General features: G+C 41.8%; 1 protein-coding gene across 8 annotated transcripts in view; it reads left to right on the top strand.

The window, feature by feature from the left end:
- The window catches only part of LTBP1 (latent transforming growth factor beta binding protein 1), a 403,075-nt gene that overhangs the window by 26,050 nt on the left and 358,258 nt on the right, over positions 1 to 18,767 (top strand). The gene's annotated exons all lie outside the window — the stretch shown is intronic.

Below are 18,767 nucleotides of genomic sequence, written 5' to 3'. Positions count from 1 at the left end.
AATGCTGGTCACCCCAGAGATGCCTTTTGCACAGCTCATGGTACCTTAAGACAAGTGACTCTCAAATATGGCTGTGGCTCTCAAACTTTTTCATGCATCAGAATCACCTGGAGTGCCTGGTAGAGCAGATTGTTGGGTTCCACATGTCTGAGGCAGGGCATGAGAACTTGTATTTCTAGTAAGATCCCAGGTGATGTATGCCACTAAGTCCATGGACCACACTTATAGCTCTTGCCTAAGGTTATATAATGTTGATACAGGTGGGGTCTAATTCTCCTCCTACATGTATTTTTTCATTGGGTTGTCCTTCCTTTGGTGTTAACATATATGAGGAGAGGAAATGTCTTGCCTAAAGAGTAACCAGTAAGTGGAATGAAGAACTCAGTGTAAATTAGGATCTGGCTCAGTCCCGTATGTACTCAGTAGGTTTGACTGGGCTCAGCCACCAAGCTGACAACGGTCTACTTCATGGTTTCTGCGAAAGTGCACTGCACTGTGTGTTCCCTTGCCACTCGTCATGTAGACTTTGCTAGAAGTGGTTGAGGCAGTGACACGGATCTGGTGATAGCTTCGTGTTGCCCAGGGCTTGGTCAGGTGAGTGTGGCAGAACGCCACCGAACACTGGTTATCAGAAATGCAGATATTTTCCCCTCCCTGAAATAAGCAGTGAAAGGAAAAAAGTGTCTTGTATTAATGGTCTTTTTAAGGCATTTCCTCCTACAGTCTCAGACGTTGTGCAGAGCTGGGTATGGCGGTATGGCAGAGGGACGTGTCCTCCCAGTGGCTTGTGGTCCCTGCCATCTGGTCAGAGGTTGTCATCAGTCACAGGTGGGAAATCCCCCTCGGTCGTTGAATGGTTTGACCAGGCAAATGACTATAATTGTTACGTAAAAAAAGAAATAGCCCTTCAGCTTTTTAACCGTGTAGTGATACAGCTGTGTGGTGGGATATGTTTAATTTTAGTTTTCAACAGTGCACCTGGGTGACTCCACTAACTAGTCTTGAACAAATGCAAAGCTTTAGTTAATAAGGTAATTACATTTGTGCAGGTGATAGGGCAGGCATCTGTGAGTGGTGAATAGAAAATGTGTGTGTTTAACATTCAGCAGGGTGGAGTCAGCAAAACCACCTTCTCCTTTTCTGCCCTCCGAGGATGAGTCAGAGCTGTCTGGGAATTAGGATGAGTACTTCCAGCTGAATGGCGAACACAGCTGCCGATAGGTACTAGGTGGGGGTACCTGGAAGGGTAGGACCAGGCTCTCTTCTCCAGGTGCTCTTGTGGGTTTTCCCTCTTCATCTTGCCCACTGAAGGAAGTAGAGATAATTGAAAACAGAAAAAGAGATCCTGGGCATGACATTAAAAAAAAACAAACCCAAACAAACACAAAACAGCCTTAGCACTGGCCCACTTGTAGGTCTGCCCTGGTCTCCACTTCAGAAACACCAGATTAGATTTTGTCCTTTCCTCCTAGAGTCACAATAGATAGAATAGTAAAAGCTAAGAATTTTGTTGGCTTCTTGGATTCCAGACCCTGTGCTGGCTGCTTAACATTGAGGTGCCTTCTATATTTATAGTGGAGTTGCACCATTCATGTACTTAATGAGCTTGACTTGTTGCATGAACTTGGCAGAGGGAGAGAGATAGTGTTTAAATGAAGAAATGGAGACTTGTTCAAATGCAGAAAGACATTTTGAGAGACTGTATGTTGGCCATCTTAAATAGATATGCAAGGGTGATTCTGACTATATGTGATTTTTATCTTAGGTACTCACTCCCGTCCTGGCTCATCCCCAAAAGATGAGACTTCTTTCTACTATCCCCATTTTATAGATGTTGAACTTGAAGCTTAAAAGGGTTAAGTAACTGGCTAAAGGTCCTCTGGCTTGTAGGAGATGGAACTCAGATTTACACCAAGGGATTCTGACTCCAAAGCTCATGCTCTTCGATACTGAGACCTGCTATAACCTGCTATAACCAGCTGATGGAGAAACTTCAAACAGTGCCCACATGAGGAGTAGTGGCAGGAATGAGTATCTGGAGTCAGGAGGAAGGAGTTCACAGGCAGCATGGTAGAGCTTTCTTCAAATACTGGGGAAGGAGGAGTCAATGAATGGAAGCTATGGGAAGATAGGTTTTAAATCAATATGAGGAAAAGTTTTTGTAAGAAAGAATGTACAAAGAAGCCCTGGGATGTTGGCAGGGTGGAGATCTTTATTGGAGGTGCTTGACTTAGGCAGAGAGATCGTAGGGGAATTTTAATCCTTGGATGAAGTTCCCCCTTACTCTGAGAGTCTATGACTTAAGCTTTGGCTACAGCTGGGCCAGTTTATCTGTTGTCATAGATTTCCTTGAGCTTTATAAATTGTTTAAGGGAATTGCCTTATATGGGGATGGAGATTTTGTTTTACACAACTTTATTGAGATGTAATATACCATATAGTCCACCCATTTGAAGCATACAATTCAATGTTTTTTTGTTTTTTATTACATTATTTATAAAATGGTGATAAAATATAACACAATTTGTGAAATAGTACTCAGTTGTGGCAATTATTATCAAGGACGATTTTTTTTTTTTTAATACCTGGTAACTTGGTCAGGCAAACATTAAAAGCTGGCTTTGTATTTATTTGATCCTATGCAGTGCTTGAGAATGTGTAGATATGGAGGTCTATGCTGGACTTTCTCCTTGCTTTGTAGGATTCATGGGATTATTAATCACATCTGTGCTAGTTTTTACTAAGAAGACTTGATCACACAAGCACAGTTTTAAGCGTTCATGCAGGGTAATTGAGCATGGTCGAATTAACAGAAGCCCTGGGATGAGATAGGGTGACTCTTCTTAAGGAAGACTGTTTCTCCAGTGTATTTTTGCAAGACTAATTACCCAACTAGGGTTTTTGAACAAACATTTCATACTGTGTGGTTTAAAACAAACATTTATTGACTCATGATTTTCCAATCTGGTAGGGCTCAGTAGGGACAGTTTGTCTCTGCACCATGTAACATCAGCTTGGGTGGTTGCAAGTGGCTTTGCTTCCAAGATAGAAACTCACGTGGCTGGCAAGATGATGTTGGATGCTGGCTGTGGTGGTTGGGAGCTCAGCAGGGGCTGTTGGTTGGGGGCCTCAGTTCTCTTCCATATGGGTCTCTCCATGTGGTTGCTTGGGTTTCCCCATAAATGGTGGCTGGGTTCCAAGATGGAAGAAATGTTGCTTTCTGATGTTTTTCATGCTTGGGCTCAGAGGTCTTAGAATGGTACTTCTGCATTTCTTTGATGGAACAGTCATAGACCCAGCTCAGATTTAAGGGGAGGAGCTGCGTTTGCTGCTGTGGCGGGATGGAATTATTGGGGACCCTCTGTAGAGACTAGCTACTACCAAGAACACAATAGTCTTTTTTTCTCTTCTTTTCCTCATGCCCACTCCACAGAAGCCTGCTGTTAATCGCAGTATGAGCTGGTGACGACCAATGGAAAGAAATCTAAGAAAAAGACAAAAAATGGGTACTAGGAATGCACTATTTCTAGGTGGATTGTGGTTTAAGAATAAATGACTCCGTGGTCCATTTGTTAAACATGCAGTTGTGCGAAATTCATGATTATTGTATTTTTCACGGCTTTATTAAAATCTGACTCCAGAATTGTGGAAAATTGCCTTATTCTCATTCTGTTTTTCCAGAATTGATTAGAAAGTTTAGCAGTTCTACTTTTTAAGAAAACAGAGACAAATGATTATTGATATAAGTTGGTTATTCAAGGCGTATTTTGAACAATGAAAAGAATTACTTGGATTAAATCTTTAAAAACTTCTGTGACCATTTACTTTCCGGAAAACAAAAGCATTAAGAATTTGGGAAGAGTAACACCCAATTATCATCATTCACTTAATAAGTTTGTGTAGTGTTTTAGAAGGAAATAGAGCCGACAACTTCTAACAGAAAAATACTCCTTGCTTTTAATAATTACTTAAATGTCGCTTTGTTTACTGATGATGCAGTTTTTACTTGAGATCAGAGGTTACCGTTTATAGAAGAGATTTTAGAGATCAATTACATTAAAAGACAATTTAAATGCATTTAGGCCCACTCTATGGGTAAAAGGAGCTGCTAGACTGATTTCTTCATTTGAAGGATGTTCCAAATGAGCATGCTCTTTAAGCAGTTTTTAATTTTATATATTAAGGTTTTGAAAAGAGAGCTTTGGGTATTCCTTTCAGCTGCTCGCTGAGCCGTTGGAGTCCATGGTTCTATTTCAGCTTCAATTCTAAAATACCTCTATCCCATTTCACCATAAGAGAGCTAGTGGCCAGGGGACTGATTGTTTACAAAGAGCATTATCTTCCGTGCAGCTTCCTTCCATTGGAAGGAATGGCCTTGTGTTCACGGTGAGGCTTCAACTGTCGTTCTCTTCAGGGTGGGAGAGCCTAATGGTTGTGGTCTCTGTAGCAGGGACTATGTCCACAGCCTGTCAAATGTCTGTGTTCTGCAGTGACGCTCAGGCATTAGTGACATTCGTGAGTGTTTTTATTTTAGCAGAGAGAGGCTCTGGGCACGGCTTGGAGTATGTGTCCTCCTGGGTGTTCCCATCACATAAGCCTCTCAATTTACCTTCAGGAATGCTGTCAAAATAAATGGTAACGCTGAAAGGCTCGGTGTCACTCACGTAGCTATTATTTTGTATTCACTTCAGAAAATTGGTTTGTAAATAGGAGAACGGTTATATAATATTTTAGCTTAATGATGCTGTCACTGTGGCCACCGCAGCTTTACTCTGGATGATGAAGTGTGGGAAAGAAAGAAAACAAAGGTAGCTGCTTATTTTTAATTCAGTGGGAAAGGCTGTTTTCGGTAAATGTAAAATTCTAAGGGTAGGAATAAGATTATATCCCAGAGAGAGATAAGGTCTGCTTCTCAAAAGCTTTCTTAAAGGTTATTTTGGGGGCACATGTGGGATGAATTTGGTACATGGGGTAATAACAATAGCTGACACCTGTCTAGGGCTACTCTGAACCAGGCTTGTTTTAAGTGGTTTGAATATAGTCATTAATCCCTAGAGAAACCCCTCCCCCCTTTGTTATCACTCCCATTTTACAGATGGGAAAACTGAGATGCAAAAAGGTAATAGAAATCTACCCAAAGACACACAGCTAGTTGCTGTCTGAGCTGGGGCTTGGTTTCGGTTGTCTGGCTTCAGTGGCCTCTTTATCACTGGGTGACACTCCCTAATCAGAGTAATGTTTTCTGTCTTAGTCTTTTCCCCCTTTATGTTGATTCAAGTTTCAGATACTCAGTTCCCAATTTGGCAGTTGTTTTGGCCTTATAAATCTTATTTTTTTATTGCTCTGATATGCAAAAATCTCTGGTTTAACATTTTTGGTTGATGAAAATAAAAAGTCAGCTTTTCAAACAGATTACATGTGTTAATAATAGTACGAGACACATTGCCCAATCATAGTATGCTAAGAATAAGTTTCAAAGTAAAAACGTAAGTTGCAATATAGTACAGTTATCATAAAGTCTAGTGTATGGTATTCTGTCTCACATATTGTTTAGATTGTAGAAATTACAGCCCTTAAAATTTTAAGCATGTTTAAACAAGCCCTTAAGTGAATTAACATTTCTTTTCAAATAAGTATTGTTGCTTTTTGCCATACAGTAAAGTAACAGGCCACTTCAGAAAATCTGGAAAGCGTAATGTGGTATAAACAAAAAATTAATGGCGTACATAATTTCACCATTCATAGGTAAATAATTCATGTTTGCATTTAGGTATAGTTTTCTTCCAGCCTTCATTCATGTGTTCATTCATTCAGCAATTGTTTATTGATTATCATCTGTAAGCCAGACTTTTTTTCTAGGCCCAGCTCCCTGTAGAGGTGATCTTTTAGTGGGAGGGCAGACAATGAATAGCTAAATGTCAGGTCAGGATGAATGCTCTGAAGAAGCAGGCAGAGCATGGGAATAGAGGCCCAGAGGCTGCTGTGTTGGAGCATCTGATCACAAGGGAGGCTGAGTGACGTGGAAAGGCAGCCTCTGTCTGGGGAAGAACGAACACAGGTGGGGAGCATCCGTGACTATCTGGGGAAGAACGAATGTTACAGGTGGGATGCACCCAGGGCAAGTGGAAACGTGTGTGGGGACTAACAGGGAAGCCAGTGTAACGGCAGTGTGGTGCTTGAGGAGCTCTAGGAAATGATGTGGGAAAGGTGGCAGAGACATGCAGACATAGAAATATGGGCTTAGTATCAGTGAGACGGAAGTCTTGGAGGGTTTGGAGCAGAGGAGTCATGTGGCTGTCTTGGGGAGCACAGAGTGCAGGGGATAAGGTGGCCCAGGGAAGGGTTTGAGGGAAGGTGGTGAGAGATGGTTAGATTCAGGATGTATTTCTTTTTTTTAAAAATTTTTTTTTAACGTTTATTTATTTATTTATTTTTTTTTAAAAATTGTTTTTTTCAACGTTTTTATTTATTTTTGGGACAGAGAGAGACAGAGCATGAACAGGGGAGGGGCAGAGAGAGAGGGAGACACAGAATCGGAAACAGGCTCCAGGCTCCGAGCCATCCGCCCAGAGCCTGACGCGGGGCTCGAACTCACGGACCGCGAGATCATGACCTGGCTGAAGTCGGACGCTTAACTGACTGCGCCACCCAGGCGCCCCACGTTTATTTATTTTTGAGACAGAGGGGAGGGTCAGAGAGAGGGAGACACAGAATCTGCAACAGGCTCCAGGCTCTGAGCTGTCAGCACAGAGCCCGATGAGGGGCTTGAACTCACGGACCATGAAATCATGACCTGAGCCGAAGTCGGCCGCTTAACCAACTGAGCCACCCAGGCGCCCCTCAGGATGTATTTCAAGGCAGGGCTCACAGGACTTGAGATGGATCTGGATGTGTGGTATGAGAGAAAGAGAAGACTCACGTATGACAATTGCATGTTAGGGGTTGAAATACTACCCTGCCCCAATTCCTTTGTTGAAGTGCTAACCCCCCAGTTTCTGAGAATGTGACCTTCTTTGAGAAAATTGTCATTGGAGGTCATACTGGAGTGGAGGGGGGTGGCTAATCCAGTGGAACTGGTGTCCTTAGGAAACACACAGACAGACATAGAGGGGAGGCATGAGGACCCAGAGAGGGATAGCAGCTTCTACAAGCCAGGGAACGCCTGACACCACCAGGAGCTAGGGGAATGAAATGGGACAGATTCTCTCACATCACTCAAGAAACCAACCCCTCCACCACCTTGATTTCAGACTGCCTGTCTCCAGAACTGTGAGATGATGACTTTCTGTTGTTCAAGGCATCCAATTTGTGGTAGTTTGTGAGGGCAGCCCCAGCAAACTAGTACACGCAGTGAGCCACTTGGTGAATGGCGCTGCCTTCTAAGGAGATGAATGCTAAGGAAGATCCTGATGTGGAGTTTGAGGTGGGGGAAGGGGAATCGAGCTATGCTAAATTTCAGAAGTCTGTTTGATCTCCATGTGGAGCTATTCTTGAGGCAGTTGAACATGGAAATCTGGAGATCATGTAGGAGGACGAAGCCTAGGTCTAACTTTGGGCACAGTCTCCGTGGAAATCAAAGCCTTAGGACTGGATGAGATCACCAGGAGAAGGGTCCAAGGACCAAGCAAGCCTTGGAAACTTTCAACAGAGGTCAAGAAAGGAAGGAAGAGCCAAAGGGAGACATAGAGGGGCTGGCGGCATGTGACATCTTAGCTAAGGAAGACGGTGATGAGGAAGAAGAGACTGATCAACTATGGCCACTGCTGTTCTTGGCCAAGAAAAGGAGAAGGCCCCTAGCTTGGTAGCCCAGAGGTCACAGGTGACTCTGACAGGATCCAATTCAGTGGACAGATAGAGGGGCGAAGCTGATTGGAGCGAGTTCTAGGGCGATGAGGAGCTTTTTATTTATTTTTCATTTGGCCTAGCATCATTAGCATTATTCCATATCATTAAAAAGGTCTTGGAAACCTTGTTTTTAATGACTTACCACATTCCGTGACTTTTATCCATTTGTTGTTTTATGGGTAGGATGTTTCTGTTTTTTTGCTGTTGTATTGCTTGTAATCCTGCTGTGGATCTGTTTGGGTATCGCATTTCCTAGGTTAGGAATGATAAAAACTGGGTGCCTGGATGGCTCAGTTGGTTGAGCGTCTGACTTCAGCTCAGGTCATGATCTCACAGCTTGTGAGTTCAAGCCCCGTGTTGGGCTCTGTGCTGACAGCTCAGAGCCAGGAGCCTGTTTCAGATTCTGTGTCTTCCCCTCTCTGTCCCAACCCACTCGCATTCTGTCTCTGTCTCTCTCAAAAGTAAATAAACATAAAAAAAAAAGGAATGATAAAACAGACATGAGTGTTTCTAAGTCTTAATCCTAAAACATGGCGGACTGTGGTAAAGAAAGTCTGTACCCGCAGTCTTGCTAGCAGTGTAGGAGCTAGCCTGTCTCACTGCACACCTCTCTTCTGCCTCTTACTGAATTGATGAGAACCTCTAGAGCAGCATCAAGTTACACTGGTGACGATGGGCTTCGGTGTTGTGTTCCTCATCTACAGGATAAGGTCTCTGCTGGTCCCATTCAATTGTACTGATTGGCATACTGGACACATACATTTAAGAATGTGTTGTAATTCCTTCCTCACCCCTCTGAACTTATCTCTGACGAAAAGCCCTTCCTGAGTTAGTAGAGTCCATTTGCATTTTACTTTTTTTTTTTTTAAAGAGGCTTCTGTCTTTTTTTTTTTTTTTTTAATGTTTATTTATTTTTGAGACAGAGAGCATGAATAGGGGAGGGTCAGAGAGAGAGGGAGACACAAAATCTGAAACAGGCTCCAGGCTCTGAGCAGTCAGCACAGAGCCCGACGCGGGGCTCGAACTCACGGACTGTGAGATCGTGATCTGAGCTGAAGTTGGACGCTTAACCGACTGAGCCACCCAGGCGCCCCTGCATTTTACTTTTTTAAAATGTTTGTTTTGAGAGAGTATGCACGAGCCCGCATACAAGCGGGGGAGGGGCATAAAAAGAGGGGGAGAGAGAATCCCAAGCAGGCTCCATGCTGTCCGTGCAGAGCATGACTCAGGGCTGCGTCTCACAATTATGAGATCTTGACCTGAGTTGAAGTCGAGTTGTACGCTCAACCGATTGAGCCACCCAGGCATCCTGCGTTTTGCTTCTTAATGGCTTTGTGGCCAGGTTTCATTGCTAACATTTGGCCCCACCCTCCAGGTCCAGGCCTCTGTGTTACTTATTTCTCTCAGCTTTCAGGTCTGATCCTAATTTCATGATCTCAGGGAAGTCTTTCCTAATAACCTAAATCCCATATGGGCTGGCCCCCACTGTGCACCATGCGCTTTCCACAATGCTTATAATAATAATCACTGTTCCTGTCAGTCTTCTGTCTGGGCAATGAGTCTCATGGGGCACAGATGGCATTTTCTTGTGTGCAGTCCTAGTCACAGGGCATATGACAGTGCCTGGTGCAAAATAATGCAGAAATTGTTACTCGGTATTTGTTTCAGTGAAAGACCAAAGTGCAGGTCAAACTTGGCAACGGGCCCAAGGGCACACAGCAAGGGTGTGGGGTTGGGGTGGTCCGGACTCCGATCAGTGTGACTCCAGAGCCAAGCTTCATCTGCTTTCCATCAGTAGGTGAGCTTGGGCAGGCGGATTTCATTGGTCCTCAAGGAAACAAACCATTCTAAGAATTCTTTGTATCCTTTGTAGTCCCTTGGATATGATAAATCAAAATATTTGTCATTTACCCATTGAGGACCCCTCATTTCTCATGCCTTCTATGCCTTTGTTCTAGCACATAACGGTACAATGACTTTTTTTTTTTTTTTAAATGTCTTTCCTACTGGACTCTGATCTCCTTGAGAGCAGGAGGTTTGTTTCCTCCATCTTTTTATCCAGTTTTTAGCATAATATTAGCATAGAAGGGGGGAGGTCTTAGTGTGTGAATGAGTGAAAAAGATAATATGATAGGATTAAAACACATTATGGATTTATTATTTAGAAATAGATGGTCTTCCAGTGAACCTAAAGGTGTCAATTATAATCGTACTCTGTATGTGCATAATAGTTTCGTCTGTAAAACCAAAGATTTGTCACAAACTTGTATTTATCATACATACGTGCTAGCATTAGTGCACAAAATAAAATTATACTATTAGAGAAGGTGATTGATAACTAACAAAACCCTGTTTTAATTCACATGAACAGTATTAACATTTAAAAAAACTTAGTGTCACATTACAATTCTAATTTTGAATGGTTGTAATACTGTACTTGACTCAACCTGGATGCTTCTTTTGAATTTTTCGTTAGCATGCATAACACGGCTGTGGACAGCTGACATATGTATGTGCATAGTGATTTCCTTCTTTGACTACTGTTAGAATAAATTTCTAGAAATGAGGCCACTGAAATATTTGGAACATGGTGTTAAACTGCTTTTTAAAAGGCTTGTGTCATTTTACTACCACCTTTGTGGTACTTTGTATTAATACTTTTATGTGACTTCTAGCCAAATATTGTATCTCCTTGTTTTAGTTGGCATTTATTATTGTTTTTTTTTTAAGTTCATTTATTTACATTTGAGAGAGGCAGAGAGAGGCAGAGAGGGAGAGAGAGAATCCCAAGCAGGCTCCATGTTGTCAGCGCAGAGCCTGATGCGGGACTCGAACTCCTTGAACAGTGACCTGAGCCAAAATCAGAGCCGGATGCTTGACCAACTGAGCCACCCGAGGGCCCCTAGTTTTCATTTCTTCTGATGACTTGATTAATTTGGATATTACCCCACAAGTTTTTTTACTAATTGCATTTTCTTCTGTTCTATTGTCTATTTTTGTCCTTTTTTTTTCTTCTTCAGTTTTTGGCTTTAACTTGTTAAAGACTTTTATTCTTTCTATATAATAGCATTTTCTGAAAATATTTTTCTGGTTTTTCTCTTCCTTTTGCTATTTTTAATTAAATGTTTATATAGTCTAAACTGTAGATCTTTAACTTTGTTTTCTTTTCTTTTCTCACGGACTTAAAAAAAAAAAAAAAAAAGTTAAGAAATGTTAATGAAACGACAGTAATAAGACCAGAAACAGAACCCAGAAAAACTGCTGGTGGTTTTTCATTACATGACTTACGACTTAATTATGTTCTATTCCATGAGTGATTTCACAGTTATTGATGGCATTGGGAGGAGTGTGTTTGGCCTCAGTTGACGACCTATTTTAAATTAAATCACATAGTAACAAGCTACTCCTGCTGAGCTCAGGCTTCCAGAACCTCAACCTTGCAGAACACAGTTCCTGGGGAATTAGGCAGATGGCAGCTCCGTATTTGACACAAAGGCATTAAACTCGTGAAAAAAGCCAGGAAATTCCACACACAACCTTTGTGACTTGCATTCCATATAATTGGTGCAGACTGTCTGCACAACCATCTGACTATCTGCTTGGTTAAGTTGTCACTTGGGATCGGGGGTAGATTACAAAAGCAAACCGGGTAGGAGAGAGTGGGGAGAAAGCCTATGCTACTTGATAGCCTGACTTGGAGAGAGAACATGAACACACACACACACACACACACACACACACACACACCCACCCCTAAAGTATTTCACGTGGCTTTTCCTAATGATCAAACCCCCTAAGGGTTACTATACGTGTTGGTGCTTGGTTCACCTGTGTACAAAATTCGGTGATGTGGAATTCTTCATTATTGCATAAGGCTGGATAGAAAAGGCATGGGGATGCTCTGCTAATATTTTTTGCTCATGAGGGATTTTGGAGGAAGCTGACCCGGAGACATTTGCGAGGCAAGCCCAGCATTTATTTGGGTTTGGTACAAGGAGCAGACAGAGTTAGACCAAGATGTGTGACCTCATGCTATGTTTCTTGTGATCTGATATCACTTAGTGTTATTGAATAACTTCAAAGGGCAGCTGGGAATTACTGTGAAGACACACACAGCAAAGCCATTTCTCACCTGCTGTCTCTGATCACAGAAGACACAGTTAGACTCACATTTCTCCGCGGGACACATGTGGTAGACATGCTACAACTTGTTTGGAGAGAAAAGCAAGGGGCAGAGATAGTCACACTGTTGGCCCTGTGTGGGCTGGGATGGGTTTTAAATATAACTAAGAGTTACTTTTTTAGAATTAAAAGCAATAGAGGCTGAGCTTCAGGGCATGGGTTACTTCCTAAAAATACAATCACCAAACTTTTAAAGAACTTAAGGATCAGCTTGTCAACTGGAGTTGGATTCAAATATGGAAGAAATCAGAGAGTATTTGTTTGGGGTGAAATCTGAGAATTTGTTTCAAATGATGAAAGGGGTTTTTCAGAAGACTGACCTGGCAGCCAGGACAGAGTAGGATTTCTCTGTGTATCCTTCTCACCCACGTCTTGACGTCGGCTTTCTTCAAGCTCAGGATTTGTGGACTGAGTTCATCCTGGTCATGGTGGTGCTTTCTGACACTGACCTGCCTCATACCTGTTAGAACCACCTGTTGGCACCACTGTGATTAAGGAACATGTTTTAGCTGCCTTCAATTCTCAATTGCCTTTGCGGGATTGCTTTTAAAAATTAGTTCGATTTTGAAAAAATAGAAAAATACACAGAAAAGTACAAAGGGTAGAGTAGTAAATCCCTATGTAGGTACTGTGTACAGCTGAGCTAAGTAGCCTTGTTGTCTGTCTCCTGCCCATCTGTCTTCTAAGGAAAAAAAAAAAAAGGGCCAGTAAAGTGATTTATTTTCTTCTCTTACAGTGTTCTACTTCTTTCCAAGAGGTGATCACTGTCATGAATTTTGTGTGAATGTGGTACATAATTTTTTATGCTTTTGTTGATTTCATAGGTCTATTAAAAATGACTGGCATTGTTTTATATGTTTAAAAGATTACACGGACAGTTATTACAATCATACAAAAAATAGGATTCCAAAGTATCATCATGTAATTTACTTTCTTCAGTGAATGTTATTTTCATGATCCCTCCATGGAGCTAGATGCAGATGTGGGTCATGATTTTAACTGCTGTGTAATATTTCATTGTATGAATATAATACAGTTTATCGATATCAGTATTTTCCTACTGTTACTGGTGTGCCATGAACATACCTGTATGTGTCTCCTTGAGCACATGACAGCAGAGAAGTAAAATCGCTGGGTATTAGGGTTTTCACATTAGAACCTTACTAACTATTGCCGAATTGCTTTTTACAGAGGTGAGTATAAAATATATCTTGTGAGCAGTACATAGTAGTATTTAATTGAGTTCCCATTTCCCTAAATCTTTGCTAACACTTGCACCTCCAGCACAGAGCCTAACCCCAGGCTCGAACTCACAAGATGTGAGATCATGACCTAAGCCGAAATCAAGAGTCAGACATTTAACCACCTGAGCCACCCAGGCACCTGGAGGGATCTAATTTTAATTCTTTTAGTTGAATGCCTATTTTCCAACACCACTAAGTAGTCCATTGTTTCTCTACCCGTTTATTATATCTCCTCCATCACCTTGCACAACTCCATATTTTAGTCTGTTTGTAAGTTTTCTGTTATATTGATTGACCTGTTTCTCTGTCTCTAAATCAGTGCCACATTATCACTTAAAATAATTTGTACAGTCTTTTCAATCATTTATGTAGACACTTACTTAAATTGAAAATAACGATAGATTTGTTTCTTCCTTCCAGTTCTTAGACCTTTTATTTCTTTTTCTTGTTTTGTCCTATTAGCTGCACCCTACAATACCACATCAATTATTAGAGGCTATTATAGGCATTTAGACTTGTTTCTGACTTTGATAGGAATGCTTGTACAGTTTCCTCGTAGTATTTGCTGTATGTTTTGGTATGCTGTTTGTTGTGGGATTTGCTGTAGGTCCTATTTACCAGAACAAGGAAATCCCCTTGTATTTCTAGTTGGCTAAAGTTTTGTTTGTTACTAGGAGTAAGTGATGAATTTTATTGGAAGTTGTTTTGCATTCATTGAGATAAATTCTCATTTAATGTTCTAACATGGGAAATTCCATAGACAGATTTGTTGACATTAAAGCCATCCTTATATTTTTGGAATTAGTTCTGCTTGCTTTTCTGTTTCTGAAATAATATTTTACTTAGGTACTTTGTACCTGTATCCTTAACTGATTTGTGTGTTAGCTTTCTTTTCATGTACTCTTCTTGCCTGATTTTGATATCCAGGTTTGCTATTCTCTTTAAAGGGCTTTGATTCTGGGGGCACCTGGGTGGCTCAGTTGGTTAAGCATCTGACATACTGGGTTCTGCACAGATGGTGTGGAGCCTGCTTGGGATTTTCTCTCTGCCTCTCCCTCTCTCTCTCAAAATTAATAAACTTTAATAAACAAAAGGGGTTTAATTCTGGGGACTGTACTGAATGTCTTGACTTTGGCAGGTCAGGATTGGGAATTTGCACCTTACAGGTCCTGGGGAGTTTGGCCTCATGGTGTTCTGCCCTGTTCAGCTTAGTATCAGGTGAATGCTCAGGGAACAGTCTGAAGTTCTCTGAGCTATCTCTGTGTGCAGGCACCTTGCAGAAGCTCTTTTTTTGTTTCCGCTGCATCTGAACCTCTTAGGCTAATCTCCTTAACATGCTTTTGCCCTGGAAGTTTAGTAACTTGTCACAGTTTCTACCAGTGCATTGTGATTTTTCTTTTCTTTTTCTTTCTTTTTTTCTTGATGTTTATTTATTTTTGAGAGAGATACAGAGCATGAGTCGGGGAGGGCCAGAGAGAGAGGGAGATACAGAATCTGAAGCAGGCTCCAGGCTCTGAGTTGTGAGAGCAGAGCTCAAGGACCACAAAATCGTGACCTGCGCTGAACGAAGTCATATGTTTAACCTACTGAGCCACCCAGGTGCCCTGTGATGTTCTCTTCTGTTCATCCTTGACCAGCTTGTTTCAGAGTGTCCTATCCCTTCAAACTTCTTCTAGAATACATCGGATCTGGGCTTCTGAGATGGTTTCTTTAACTGCAGATTGTTTAATGCCACTACAGATCTTCTACATTAGCAGAGTGTATTTTAATATTAATTTGTGTTTAAAAACATCTTTGGAGGATTGGAGATTTGATCGAAGATGCAACTTGCAAATGGAGTCTGGAGGTGTAGACGTCATCATGGAACGGATTAGGAGCCCACTGATTGTATTCCCTTTTCAGATGTTGTCAACTCGCACCATCCTTTGGAAAGGTGTGGCTCTGCTTTCACACCGGTTAGTGGACCAAGATGAGGTTAAAGCTCCCATCCTAGGGTACTGGAAGTTCTACGTAAGCCAATTAATGGACCTGAGTTTATAATCTCATTCAGGACATAAGAGAACTTGTTGAGATCATTAATGACATGTGGCAGAGTATAGGGACTGTGATGTGAAAGATAAAAGGGGACAGGAGTTCAGGTGTCCAACAGATCACGGTGGGGCCGGTGGGACTTCATGGAGAAGGAGGTGGTTTCACATGAGCATGAGCTTGGGAGACGTGTTTTGGGACAGGGCACCATGTGCAGAGGTGGGGAGTGGTGGGCTTCTGTAGGGATGGGCAGGGGGCAGTGAGGGTGGAAGTGGGGCTTGGGCCAGGTGCAGGGGGTCTTTAATGTATCTCACAGGCAGCTAACTTGGGTTGAAAGTTTTTGAACAAAGGAGAAAAAAAAATCCAAAGAGCTGCATTTTATGAAACCCAGTCTGTCAGCAAGTCTGGATTAGGATTTTGTTCAAGTTTGGCTGCATGTTGCAATCACCTGGAGAGTTTAAGAAAAACAACAACAACAACAAAGACAAAAGCAACCTAAACTGATGTCTGGTCCCCTCCCCCAGAGATTCTGATTCAGAGGCTGGTGTCAGCCCTGGGTTTTGAGAGTTTTAAAAGCTCCCCAAGTGATTCTGATGTGTGGCAAAGCCTGAGAACCACTGCCCACCCCACTGGTAATATCTTGATGTAGTGTTTACTTATTGTGTTGAACTACTTGTGGCTGGGCAAATGAAGAATCGACTGGTGGAAAAAGTGGTTTTAAAATACTTCTGTAACATTTATTTATAATTTTCCACATAGTTCATTGCTTCGGTTAGAATAACAGTTTTCTCATAAGTGCCTACAAATTTTTGCATTGGCCATGAAGTAGATGATGACAATATATAAACTTTTGGAAGGGACCCATAATAATCTTGAGAATTTGGTTACATGGGAAGTTTTTTTTTTTATGCATTAAAAATAAAAGGGTGGCAACATAAAACAAGCACATTTATCACAGCAAGAATTCAATAAAATAAATGCAATTGTAGGAGTGAAAACACCAAATTTGCAGTTATAAAAATGTAAATCCTAATTTGTGGAATTGTTGAATCACGATGTTGTACACCTGAAACTAACATAACACTGTATGTTAATTATACTGGACTTAGAAAAAATGAGTGTAAGAAAAATCCTAAAACACTTGCTGGTGGAAGAGTGCCTGTTTCCAAACACCGTATGTCCGTGGTTTTCAGAGCTGGGTGTGCATCTGACTCATCTAGAGGGTGGTCAGTTTGCTGGACTCCAGTCTGGGATTTAACAGACCTGGGGCAATGGAAGATTGTGCACTTCTGAAGCGCTTCTGGTGGCTGCTGCCGCTGGTCCAAGCACCACACTTTAGCAAGTGCCACACGAGAACCACAACGACATGGAGTCCCAATTTCCTAGGAGAAACGGCTTGATAAAATGTGGTTGCAGGACATGAGGTTTGCTTTTCTTTTCATGGCAGGTGAGGGGCTTACCTTGGCATTGAGGGACTCTGTCCCACCCCTCCCTTCCCTGACCCAGGTCCAGCCAGCCCCTCCTGTCTGCATGCTCCAGGAAGCTGTTGTCAGAGCCTATGGGGGGTTAGGTGGAAGGGAAAATTGTCATTCTCCGTATTCTTTTTTGTTTTTAATTCTTTTTTTTTTTTTTAAATGGTTATTCATTTTTGAGAGAGAGACGGATAGAGACCACAAGTGGGAAAGAGGCAAAAAAGGAGGGAGACACAGAATCCAAAGCAGGCTCCAGGCTGTCAGCACAGAGCTCCACCAGGGCTTGAACTCAGGAACCATGAGATCATGACCTGAGCCAAAGTCGTATGCTTAACTGACTGAGCTACCCAGGTGCCCCCGTGTTATTGTTCTCTCAACATTTACTGCAGAAGGGTGGTATCATATATAGTCACACTACTATATAACATGTTCTTTCTCTTATGGTAGAAAGTTTTTATAAGTTTAAGGTCTTTATATTATTCTTTCCCTGCCTCTCACATGCTACCAAATTTGTAGAGTTAAAAAATCTCTACCCTTTGATGCTTCGAATCCCTCTTTGTCCTCCTAAAGACAGGTTCTGGTTGTATATCCTCAGTGGTATTTTGGAAAATTTCATGATTGGCCCCCATCTGGGTACCAACTTTCGTAAGTTGCTCTGTGCAGCCTTCCTGGTAGATGAGGGGACATTTGCAGCACACCTTGGGAGGGAGGAGAAGCGGAAATCATTCTCAGATGTTAAAATGAAACATGTTTCTAATTGAAAGCATGAAGAGAATGTATACATGAAAGTGCCTGGGGGGGTGATCTCTGGCGGAGGCTCAGCTCTGAAAGCCCAGTCCTGTCCTCCCTCGTGGCCACTTCTGTTCTCTCTGGGTGGAGCCCATTTCCATTTCTGTGACATTCCATAAATAACCATGGCCGAGTAGGGACCCAGTGATCATTGGTTGGCCCGGAAAATGCTGATAAATTAGAATCCTGAACCCTGGAAGTGCATAGTTTTGGACTTAGAATTCTAGAAGCCTAATTTGGGAAGAGCTCTTGGGGACCGTTTTAGAACAAGCAGTTACTGCCCTCCTGCCCCCAAACATGTATAGGTACAGAGGTTAAGGTTAAATAACAAGCTAAGGTCACCTAGGGAGCTGGTTGCATTTTTCTTTGCTTTTTAAGAATCCCTTCCCAATTTTGGAAAATTTGTCAGCCTATTCTGACACTTGGCAGTCATTTCTTATCGTTATTTTGTATAACTAATGGGAATCATATTGTAGGAAGATGGGAAAGCTGCTTCTCTGTTTTATAGAAAATCAGGAGGTTAAAGGGCTTTTAGGTCTTGGTCATTTGGCTCATCCATAGTTAAGCTTCCTCTTGTTCATATCCCTCATCTATTTTGTAAATGTTTATGGACTGAATCTGGCATTTCATTTTATGGGCGTTGTAGTAGTATGATCTGCTTGAGGACCAAGGGTTTAATTTAAGTCAAAAGTGGACTGATAACAAAATCAGTTGGTGTAAATGAGTGCATTTGGACACACAAACTGAAGGAATCCTGTCCATCAGCCTATATAACGTTAAGCTAATGAAATTTAAGTCGGTAACATCTCAACTTCTCTGGGACCTTGCCTGTGATGAAACCCACTTACCCATGACCCGTAGCCCCGCTAACTTTGAAACTCTGGCCACAAGTCTTGTGATTCCGAGTACGTGCATCCTAGCAAATAGGAGATAAAGGGCTTGCTTCTTCTTGGTTGCCTTTCATTGTAAGATTAGGAATGGTGTACAGGGCACTGGCTTTTTGAAAACAGAAGTATAAAAGTGTATCTTGGATGATTCTCAACCTCTGTATCCTTCTGTCATGTAAAAACAAAAAAGTGAGTTAGTCTGCATTTCTGAGTCAGTCACTCCAGGCTCCAATAGCTTATGCAAGATGAAATTTGTAGCACTTTTTTGGGGTTGGGGATTGGACTTGGGCTTATCACATCTTATTTGGGTACCTGAAATT

The sequence above is a fragment of the Prionailurus bengalensis genome, chromosome A3 (genome assembly GCF_016509475.1).
Source record: "Prionailurus bengalensis isolate Pbe53 chromosome A3, Fcat_Pben_1.1_paternal_pri, whole genome shotgun sequence".
Classification (NCBI taxonomy): domain Eukaryota; kingdom Metazoa; phylum Chordata; class Mammalia; order Carnivora; family Felidae; genus Prionailurus; species Prionailurus bengalensis.
Note: the sequence above shows the minus strand (reverse complement) of the source record. Positions and strands in the feature narration are given on the sequence as shown.